Source organism: Saccostrea cucullata, unplaced genomic scaffold (assembly GCF_032062105.1).
Source record: "Saccostrea cucullata isolate Sc308-1 unplaced genomic scaffold, CSIRO_AGI_Scuc_v1 ctg13103, whole genome shotgun sequence".
NCBI lineage: Eukaryota > Metazoa > Mollusca > Bivalvia > Ostreida > Ostreidae > Saccostrea > Saccostrea cuccullata.
In genome coordinates, this window is record NW_026921005.1 from 1 (window position 1) to 10,014 (window position 10,014).

At 32.5% G+C, this 10,014-nt stretch overlaps 1 long non-coding RNA gene and 1 pseudogene across 1 annotated transcript; one reads left to right on the top strand and one right to left on the bottom strand.

The window, feature by feature from the left end:
• Nucleotides 1-3,744: 3,744 nt before the first annotated feature.
• Nucleotides 3,745-6,049, bottom strand: LOC134258944 (uncharacterized). The gene is made up of 3 exons (XR_009990245.1): nucleotides 5,950-6,049; nucleotides 5,789-5,869; nucleotides 3,745-3,925 (listed from the first exon to the last, which is right to left on the bottom strand). It is a non-coding gene; the product is annotated as an uncharacterized LOC134258944 (long non-coding RNA).
• A 1,534-nt stretch (nucleotides 6,050-7,583) lies between these two features.
• LOC134258943 (disintegrin and metalloproteinase domain-containing protein 10-like) lies at nucleotides 7,584-9,705 on the top strand (annotated as a pseudogene).
• Nucleotides 9,706-10,014: the final 309 nt, after the last annotated feature.

Here is a 10,014-nt window from a genome sequence, read left to right on the forward strand (position 1 = left end):
TCTACAAAAATTGATTAAGTCAATAGTTATGGCTAAGGTTAATGTTTGTTAAAATTTTTGAAAAAAAAAAATTATACTCAGAGGTCAAGATCAACGGGTTAAATATTAATATATTTGTAGCCGAAGAAATGCAATCTCATATGATGTATGAAAGCGCGTAATAGAAATGCTATCATAATGTTTGTTACAATGGCAATGAATGAGAGACTCTGTTTATAAACACTAATTATATGCACTGTATTTCATGACATTTTCTTACTAATTGTATTTTTCTAGGATCGACTATGGAGAAAGACACGGAGCCGACAGTCTGGTCGGTGTGTACACTACTAAGTCAGAAACGTACTGACATTCCCATTTTTTACTGACAAACTTAGAAAATTACTGACAATGTGCTGTCGTTACTGTAAAACGTAGACAATTACTAACTTTTTTACTGCCGGTACTGATAAACTTAGAAAAGTGCTGACAATCTTAGTCGGTGCTGAAAAACTTAGACAATTACTGACCCGCTTACTGTCCCTGCTGAAAAACTTAGACAAGTGCTGACATTTACTGATAAATACTGTCCCTATTGTTCTCGCTCTCGGGGAGGCTGCAGTGGTGTGAAAATGACTGTGTGATATACTTTGTATTTAAAAACAGTCTTATTTTATTTTTTGATGAAAAAATCCCAGGCAGCTATTATTTTTTTTAATCTAAATATTATTGATATCTGTAAAATAATTCAGAATATGATTTGAAATTAACTATGTATAAATCAAGTTTAAAATTTATGTGTTGAATATATCTATCTCTGTTCAGTTAAAGAATTAAAATTAATTATTCATCAAGTTAGTTTTAATCCATTTATTTCTTTGCAGACAGATATCTGATTTTAATGTAGAGTTACCCCCCCCCCCCCCTGCTTTCACGATCGGAAAGTTGTATTAATTTAAAAAATTCTTTTCACAAACAAAACAGATGTCTCTTGTTGAAAATCTTCTAAATATTGAATAATTACTGATAGTTAATTCAGTTTCTTAATGTTCTCGGAGATCTGTACAAGTCATATAATTAGATACCCCTGTTTAGGATTTCCGGTTTCATTTGCTCATACGGGAGTACCCCTATTGAACAATGTAGTGTTCCATATATAAACTTGTACTATGCCTTGTTAATTTTGTCACTTAAAACATTATGCAGGGTTCATTATGAAATAAGTACCCAATGTCTGTAAGTCCGAGACTAATAAATATTCATCAAACTTGTAATAAAAATTCATGTACTAGCAATTACAGTAATCTTACGGAAAATATTTATATTTACTAGGTCAGCGGTGAGATTAATATAAGCAGTAGCATCATTTATCTCTAATATTTTTTTTCTCTCTCTCTCTTTCTCTATCTCTCTCAAAGATACAAACAGTATTGACACTTTAAATTACTTGACAAGTGATAGGTTTATTCACATTGTCGGGATGAGGGTGGGGGTTAGCTCACGATTTAGTTTTTAAACTTGATCTTTAAGTATTTTTTAATCATGATTCAATTTAAACAAAAATATTACATGTTTCAAACCTTCCATTTTCCCCTGTTTCTACACCTGTATCGGTGAATTGGAATTAATTTTATTATATGTGCAGAAATTTAATTTTATCTCATTAAAGTAGATAGGCGTAGGGGGTGTTATGATATTAACATTATAATAAGACAGAAGGCGGACTTGTCTAGTAAAATATTTTACGAAGTAGTAAAAATTGGAAGTCATTAGTCCGTCGAACCAGTGCTCAAAAATATTTATTTCGAACCCTCTAGCATACATGTATACCCCCCCCCCCCCATAAACACACGTTACATGAAAAAAAAATATCTAGTATACTTAAAAAGGATTTATAATAATGTGTAAGTTTTTTGAATGATGCAAATTTCTTTGGCTATTTGATCAATTTATACTCGTAATCATTATTTATTTGATTTAGGTTTCATTAACATTTTTTTTCACAAGATTAAGTTATTCGCTAACTGCAGGTGCCCACTATCTTCCATTCCGTTCATCTCTCTCTCCCTCTCTCTCTATCTCTCATTCTCTCTCTCCAAAAATCAATATCAACCCAGGGAAAGTTTAAAATATAGTTAAACTCCTGCTGAACTTTTTTTTACTGACATGTTATTGCTGCATATAAATTGTTTTTGATCTTTATAATTAATTATTCTTAATTACTGATAAAAAGTTAAGACAATATAATATGAACTATTTTTTATTTGATTTGGTATAAATCAAACAAATTCCTCACTTCACTGTCCCACATCCACACTAACACGACTTAACAAAAAAATATTAGGGACCAGAAATTTTTTTTTTTTACAAAACATTGAATGTAACGTTCCCCTTCTGTAACACTAATTCATACATTTAGTATTCTCATATTGAGTCACAAAATGTTCCTAACATAAACATCAGTCTCGTTCTATAGATTAAAGACGTAATAAACTGTAGGGAAGAATGTAAGGAAGAAGGATATGGAGATAACGAACGTATTCAATATCAAAGTCCATAAAACAATACAAAACAGGAACCGAGCATACAGATAAAAGACGTAATAAACTGTAAATAATATAATATCACCTGAAGAGGATAGAAGAAGATGACACACATATGGCAATGGAAAAATTAATAACTTGGGAACTCATCTCTTCTGGTCAAGGAGTCGGAAAATATTAATAGAGTTATCTCGCTTTCCCCCAAAATAAAAATCTACCCCTTCTTATTCGTACATTAAAGTCAAATAAATAAAACTGAGTTGGAAAAAAAATTGCTGAAACAGTTTTTAGAAAGACACATTCTATGATATTTTCCAAAGGTTAGATAAATGAATTAGAAAATATTATTTTTAAGTTGTTGTAGGCTAAAGACAATTGACAGAATGCATTGACAGCATGAAGTAACTCATATCTTGTTATAAAATAGTTTATATTACTTAAAGCAATAAAATTATAAATGAATGTATTTAAAAATAAAAGAATTTCGTTTCTAAAGCCTTATGATACTGTTAAATTTCGCCTCAAACATGTTTTTTTTCCGTTCAAATTGACACAGACGCAAAAATGTGTGTATTTTTGATAATGACCCAGAGACCAAGAAATATACAGGATGTAAAAAAAACCGGAAGTTTCCTCTTTAATAGATTAATGTATTCACCATGATTTTAGAACAGAGGAAGGAAAGATTTGCACAATAGAATCATGTCACACTAGACGTTCCCTTACGAAGTGAGACACAACTTTGGATGTTTTGTAAGTAGGCCATTATAAATACGTCCGCCGTGTTCAACTGCTTGTCTCATACCTCTAGTTCGCCCACAACTTTGGCTGCCTGATACATTATTTCACTTCCATATTCCTAACCATAGACGACATTTGTTGACACACAGTTGAAAATAATTTGATACAAATATAATTATGTACGATAGAAAAGGCTTTATGAACGTCATATAAGGCTTTGAAACATACATATTTGTCTTTTAATCAATACGTGTGAATTATATCAAGTTTAGGTCTTTATTCACTATTCATTCAAACATTTCTTTTACCTGGTCAAATTAATTAATATTTGTTTAAAATATATTCTATTAATTATGATTAACATTTGCACAGCATGATGCATGTTTATTTATCTTTGAATAGATAATTCATATGTTATATTTTTAATTTCGTTAGTTAGAGAAAAGTAAACTTATGTTATTTCTTTTCGGCATGATAGTGGATATATTTGCGTACCTGGAGAAGATCGGGGTAACTTAATCATGTATCCAAGCGCGACCAAGGGTAACCGCCCTAACAACGATCATTTCTCTGAGTGTAGTAAAGGAAACATCACGTTAGTCTAAGAGGCAGTAGTGAACGAGAGGAATGGGAAGTCTAACTGCTTTAAATGTTAGTATCACCTTATATAGTTACTGTATGTATAATAGGAGAAAAGTGTCATAATCCAACTGCTTTAAATGTTAGTATCACCTTATTTAGTTACTGTATATATATTGTAGGATTGATTGATTGTATGTTGTTAAACGTCCCTTTCGAGAATTTTTCACTCATATGGAGACGCCGCCACTTGCCGGTGGAGGGCTACAAATTTTTGTCCTATGCTCGGCACTCAGGACCTTTGAGCAGTTAGGGATCTTTTTCGTGCCAGCACCTACTGCGACACGGGGCCTCGGTTTATACGGTCTCATCCGAAGGACCGGTCTCCACGTCTCCCAGTGGATTCGAACCCCCGACGTAAGGATTGACTCCTTACTTCGCGACTCTATAGCAGACGCTCTAACCACTGCGCCACGAGGGCGACTATATTGTAGGAGAAAAGTGTCATAATCCAACTGCTTTAAATGTTAGTATGCCATCTTATTGTATATATCAAAGGATAAACTGACCTAATCCACATGCTTTAAATGAAAGTGTCACATATTGTTATTATATATGAAAGGAGAAAGTAACATAACTCAACTGCTTTAAATATTAGTGTCATCTTATAGTTACTGTATATATCATGGAAGAAAAGTGACGTTATCCAACTGGTTTAAATGTTAGTATTACCTTACTGATACTGTTTTTATCATAGGAGAAAAGTAACATAATTTAACTGTTTAAAATTTTAGTGTCACCTTATAGTTACATGTACTGTGTATAACATATGAGAAAGGTGTCACATTAATGTTACTGTAAATGTCATATGAGAAAGTAACATTATTCGACTGTTTTAAATGTTACTGTCACCTTACTGCACATATCATAGGAGAAATTAGCATAATCCTACTGATTTAATGTTATTGTCTTCTTAGTGTTACTGTATGCATTAAAGTAAAAAGTAAAATTGGTTGATGAAGTCATGATAGGGAGTGAGAAATACTATTTCTCAATATAATAGGTTCATTTATTAATCGTTTTCATAGGTTTACTCTCTCTCTTCATATTCTTTTAGATTTCAAAAATATCTAAGTTAGGGAGTTGAAAAAATAAGGAATATATACATGTATTGATAAACATATTATTAGATCTAATTTTAGTTTGCCTTGTATAAAATAAAAAAAAGATTAAATGTGAGTAAAATTCTTTTTAGCATCGGGTGCGGCATTTTGTGGTAATGGTATAGTGTAGTCGGGGGAGCAGTGTGATTGCGGATATAAGGATGAATGTACAGAGAGGTGCTGCCACCCTCGGAGCAGCGACCCAAACGACAAACTGATGTGTACATACAGAGATCCGTCATTCAAATGCAGGTGAGGCAATGATTATTTCTTTTTTATTATTTTGAATTCATATCATACCTAACAAATTAGGAAAACATTAAATTTAGAATGAAAATTTGAAATTGGTTTAGGGAAATATTACTTTTGTATCTTCGAATGCTCATACTTTAAAATTGTAATCTTCTTTCCAGATGTCTGTAGAATAAAATTATACAAGTCATGTATTCTTAACCTTTTATAACATACAATGGTTGAGACTGAGTTTCGTTTTGAAAAGCAATCATTTTTAAATACTGTTGAATCATTTAAATTCGTAAGGAACAATTTCATACTTTGTTTAGAATTGACAGGTTTGTCTCGGGAAATGATTTTATGTACATCACTGATATTTACAAAATGAATATGACTTTGAAGCTGTAGAATATTATTTCCTGGAGAATACTAATTCATGGATGAACAAGAATTCTGTTTATATCTAGTCAACAAGAAATATATTTCACATTTATCACACAATTAAGATTCTTGATTTTTCAATTATTTCCTGATCACGACAAGAAGCACACAGCGGGCGTACCAGTCAGCAGGGGATACTCACAATAAAGATTCTTGTACTGAGAGTTGTGATTATAAACCATCTAATACCTCTAACTGTCTTGTTTTCTTAGTAATCCAACAGAAGACCCTTGTTGTACTGAGAGTTGTGATTGTAAACCAGCTAATACCTCTACCTGTCTTGTATTCTTTGTAGTCCAACAGAAGGACCATGTTGTACTGAGGATTGTAATTATAAACCAGCTAATATCTATACCTGTCGAACCTCCACAGATTGTAGTCTAGAAGAAAAATGCAAATATCCTTTTCCAAACAATAATTACTAGTTACACTTCAGCTTCTTTTTATGAAATTTTAGAAATTTTTCCGAAAAACAGAAGTATGTTCATTTTTTTTTTTTTGAATCTTCTAACAATATTATTTATAATCAAAGACAAAATAATTGAACTAAACCCCCCAAAAATGTTTGAAATAGTGTTAGCAATTACATTGAAAATGCGTGCAAAGAGAAATAAAGAACTAAGCCATGATATTACGTTTACAATGTAAAAGGATATTACTGAAAAGTATAAAGGTTGTGAAGTTTACTATTCCTAGACATGAAATATAATGAAAACGACGAATAAACAAGCTCAAAATTTTTTGGAAGCAATGCCAATCTAGAGCAAAAGATGTTGATTAAAAGAGTGTATCTAAGAGCTATTTTTTTTTATTTATTTTTTTTAATTCATAGGGTTTAAAAAAAAAACAATTAATGAATATAGAATAGGAATGCATTTACCTCTATGAAAATATGGTTCTGAGAATCAAACAAAATTGAAAATTACGAACATTACTTCTTAACTTGTATACCGGAACAAGCGAAGAGTGTCCATTTTCTGAAAATAAACCGGACATGACTCCTGCAATTACTTCACCCAAGTCTGCATAAACGGGGTAAGACTGTATGTATTACTTTTGAGCATAGCGTTTTCTACATTTATTTTAAAATGATATTGAAATCTAAAAAAAATGTACATGTAAGTTAATTCATTAAGATAGTGAGTAGATTGATTGATTGTATATTGTTTAACGTCCCTCTCGAGAATTTTTCACTCATATGGAGACGTCACCGTATGCCGGTGAAGGGCTTCAAATTTTGACCTTTACTCGGCACTCAGGGCCATTGAGCAGTGAGGGATCTTTATCGTTCCAACGCCTGTCGCTGACACGGTGCCTCGGTTTTTAAGGTCTCATCCGAAGGACCCGCAACTTTCACTTCAAAGTGCCGAGCGCATGGCGAAGGAACAGTTGCTACCCATTTTATCGACTGGGTCAGTCGCGGCCGAGATACGAACTCACGACCTCCCGATCACGGAGCGAGCGCTCTACCGACTGAGCTACCGTGAACGGTAAGATAGTGAGTAGAACTGAACTTAAAATTTCCAAGGTGTAAATGATTCACTTGAAAGTGTTATTTTCAATGTAATAAATTTATAGATCATTTTCTAAGAATTTGCTCCATAGGCTTGATTAGAGACAGGCTCCTTTTTACAAGAGTTATACGCAATTATTTTCTGTTTGTAGATTTGTGAGGGTTCTCTCTGTAAGCGAATAGGTTATTACAATACGTCATCACCTGATCCATGGATTTCGTCATGGGATGAATGCTACATCAGCATGTCGGGCTCTCTCTCCGTAGTACAAAAAGAACAATTATGTTATTAAGCTTGCAAACTACGTTTGTCGTATCTATTTTTTTCCCTAAACTTGATTTATTCAGTTAGGCAATCAAAAATGTAATTTACCATTTTCAATAAATACAATGCTTGTTTACAGCTTGATTACAGCTTGTTTTATTTGAATACTGTTCGTTATATCTCCATATCCTTTTTAGAAATCATTCATGCATATTTAAATTTTCTCGTATTATTTCAAGTTTTAGAGGCAAAACATCCTCATTCATATAAGTCTAACAGCTTCATAATCTACTCTACCTCACTAAATCATTTCAGTGAGAACAAAACTCTTTATGGCTAAATTGAATATTATGAAAATAAAAATTTAATATTTTTTCCTTTCTTAAAGATGGCAACGACACATGTTATGTGTCAGACGACTCGGAAATTACAGAGGCATCAGTAAAGTAGTTGAAGATGTAAAGCGTTTGCGCAAACATACTTCACCCATTTCAGTGGCTTCAGGTAAGAATGTCCTTCTTATAGATAAGGATACAACAAAGATTAAATCAATTGCCTCATACCTAGACATTTTGCTAGAGAAAGACACTGATGTCAATCTAACAGCTAAACTTTGTGATAACTGTGGTAACCTCAAGTATTATATTGCCAACTTCCACCTTTTAAGTAATTACATGGAATTTATTTAGTTGGTCAGTATTCAATATTCAATTTTTATGTCGATACGATACATCTTAGTGAGCTTGAGTCTGACACATCTGTTTCATATTTGGATATTTTACTTGGAAAAAGTTTTATGGTCGATACAATGACCTTGTAAGCAAATACAATTTCTCCGTATTAGAATTTTAATTGTGACGTCATAAAAAAATTTAACAAGCAACAAAAATCAAATTAACGACATGAATTCATTTATCGTATCAATTATCTAGTATAAAGTCTTGTAAATTTACAATACCTGATAATAGTCAAATATTAGAAAAAAGTCTTTCGTTAATATGAAGTCATAAGCCAAGAGGACTAGATTCACTCGTTTGATAATTACAAAAATACTGAAATAAATATGAAATTGTCACTAATTGTTTAACCTAATCATTAAACCTAAAAGAAAACAATGAATCAATACTCAAGACTAATCTGACGAAAATTGTATATTTTATAGGCACACCCTGTTACACCTAGCATGGATATTGTATTGTATTTTGTACATTCAAGGCACACCCTGTAACAACTATCAAGGCTACTGTGACGTAATTTGTACATTTTAGGCACACCCTGTAACAACTATCAAGGCTACTGTGACGTTTTCCACAGATGTAGAGGGGTGGATAACGAGGGACCTCTAGAACGACTGAAAAATTTGATCTTTGGAGAAGAAACTCTCACTACAATTAAAAACTGGATCATTGTATGTAATTAAACTTCAATTCTGGTGATTTTATATACCATCAGGGATATAATTATTATTTTTATCATTGCGTCGGAGTCGTAATTCTCTTTATTTTTACACGAACACTGATTGGGTATAATGTTAATTGTAGTCGGAATCGTGATTCTGTTTATTTTCACAGGAACACTGGATGGTTGTTTTGCTAATTGAAGTCGGGTTCATGATTCTTTTTTATTTTTTACAATAACACTGTTGGGGTGTGATGCTTATTGTAGTCGGGTTCGTGGTTCTGTTTATTTTACAGGAATACTGGTGGGGTGTGATGCTAATTGTGGTCGGGATTGTGATCGTGATGGGCGTCTTCATCAAAGTTTGCTCCGTAAACACACCAAGTGAAGACCCAAAACTAAAGACATTTAGAAAAAAAAGTTGGTAAATAAACATTAGTGATCACAACAGCAAAAAGGTTTCAAAGAAATCATACAGAGTAAAATCAGATGTTGTGAAAAAACTACATAGGTGACAAATGAAAAAAAGTGCTTTCCAAACATAACTGATAAAACATTTACATCAAATCTATAACCGCTAGCATGTATAAGTTTATAATAGTGAAAATCAAAATACAGCATTTTATTTAAGAAAATGTATACTTTTAAAGAAATGAAAAAAGGTTATTTATTCAAATTATAGAATAAAAAGGAAAGAGGGCCGGTGAAAAATCCTGGTCCGTATTACATCGGAGGAAAAAACAAAGGAATAGAGAATGGACGAGGAGAAATAGGATATAACGGACGAAATATGGAAATGGGGAAAGTCTAGATTAGATCAGTAAAAGTACAGCATATAGACGTGAACAGTGAAAGAGGTCAACAAAGCATACCTGGCTCAAAAATCACAAACTAAGAACAAAGAGGTAGGGGCTCCATTGGCGAAAATCGGCCCCAGCTCAAAAATAAATTTTATTTTTTTGATTATATGTTGTGGATGTCTATTTTTTAAAAATAACACCAATTTGTCCGAAAAACTTAATTTAAGGAGAAAATTAAGGCATTGATTGACCGCCGTTAATAGTTAACGTTAACGTTAAAAAGTAGCGTCATTACGTTATACACACACAGTTACTCGGTACCCTCCTCAGAGAACACTGAGTTAACCATACTCACTAA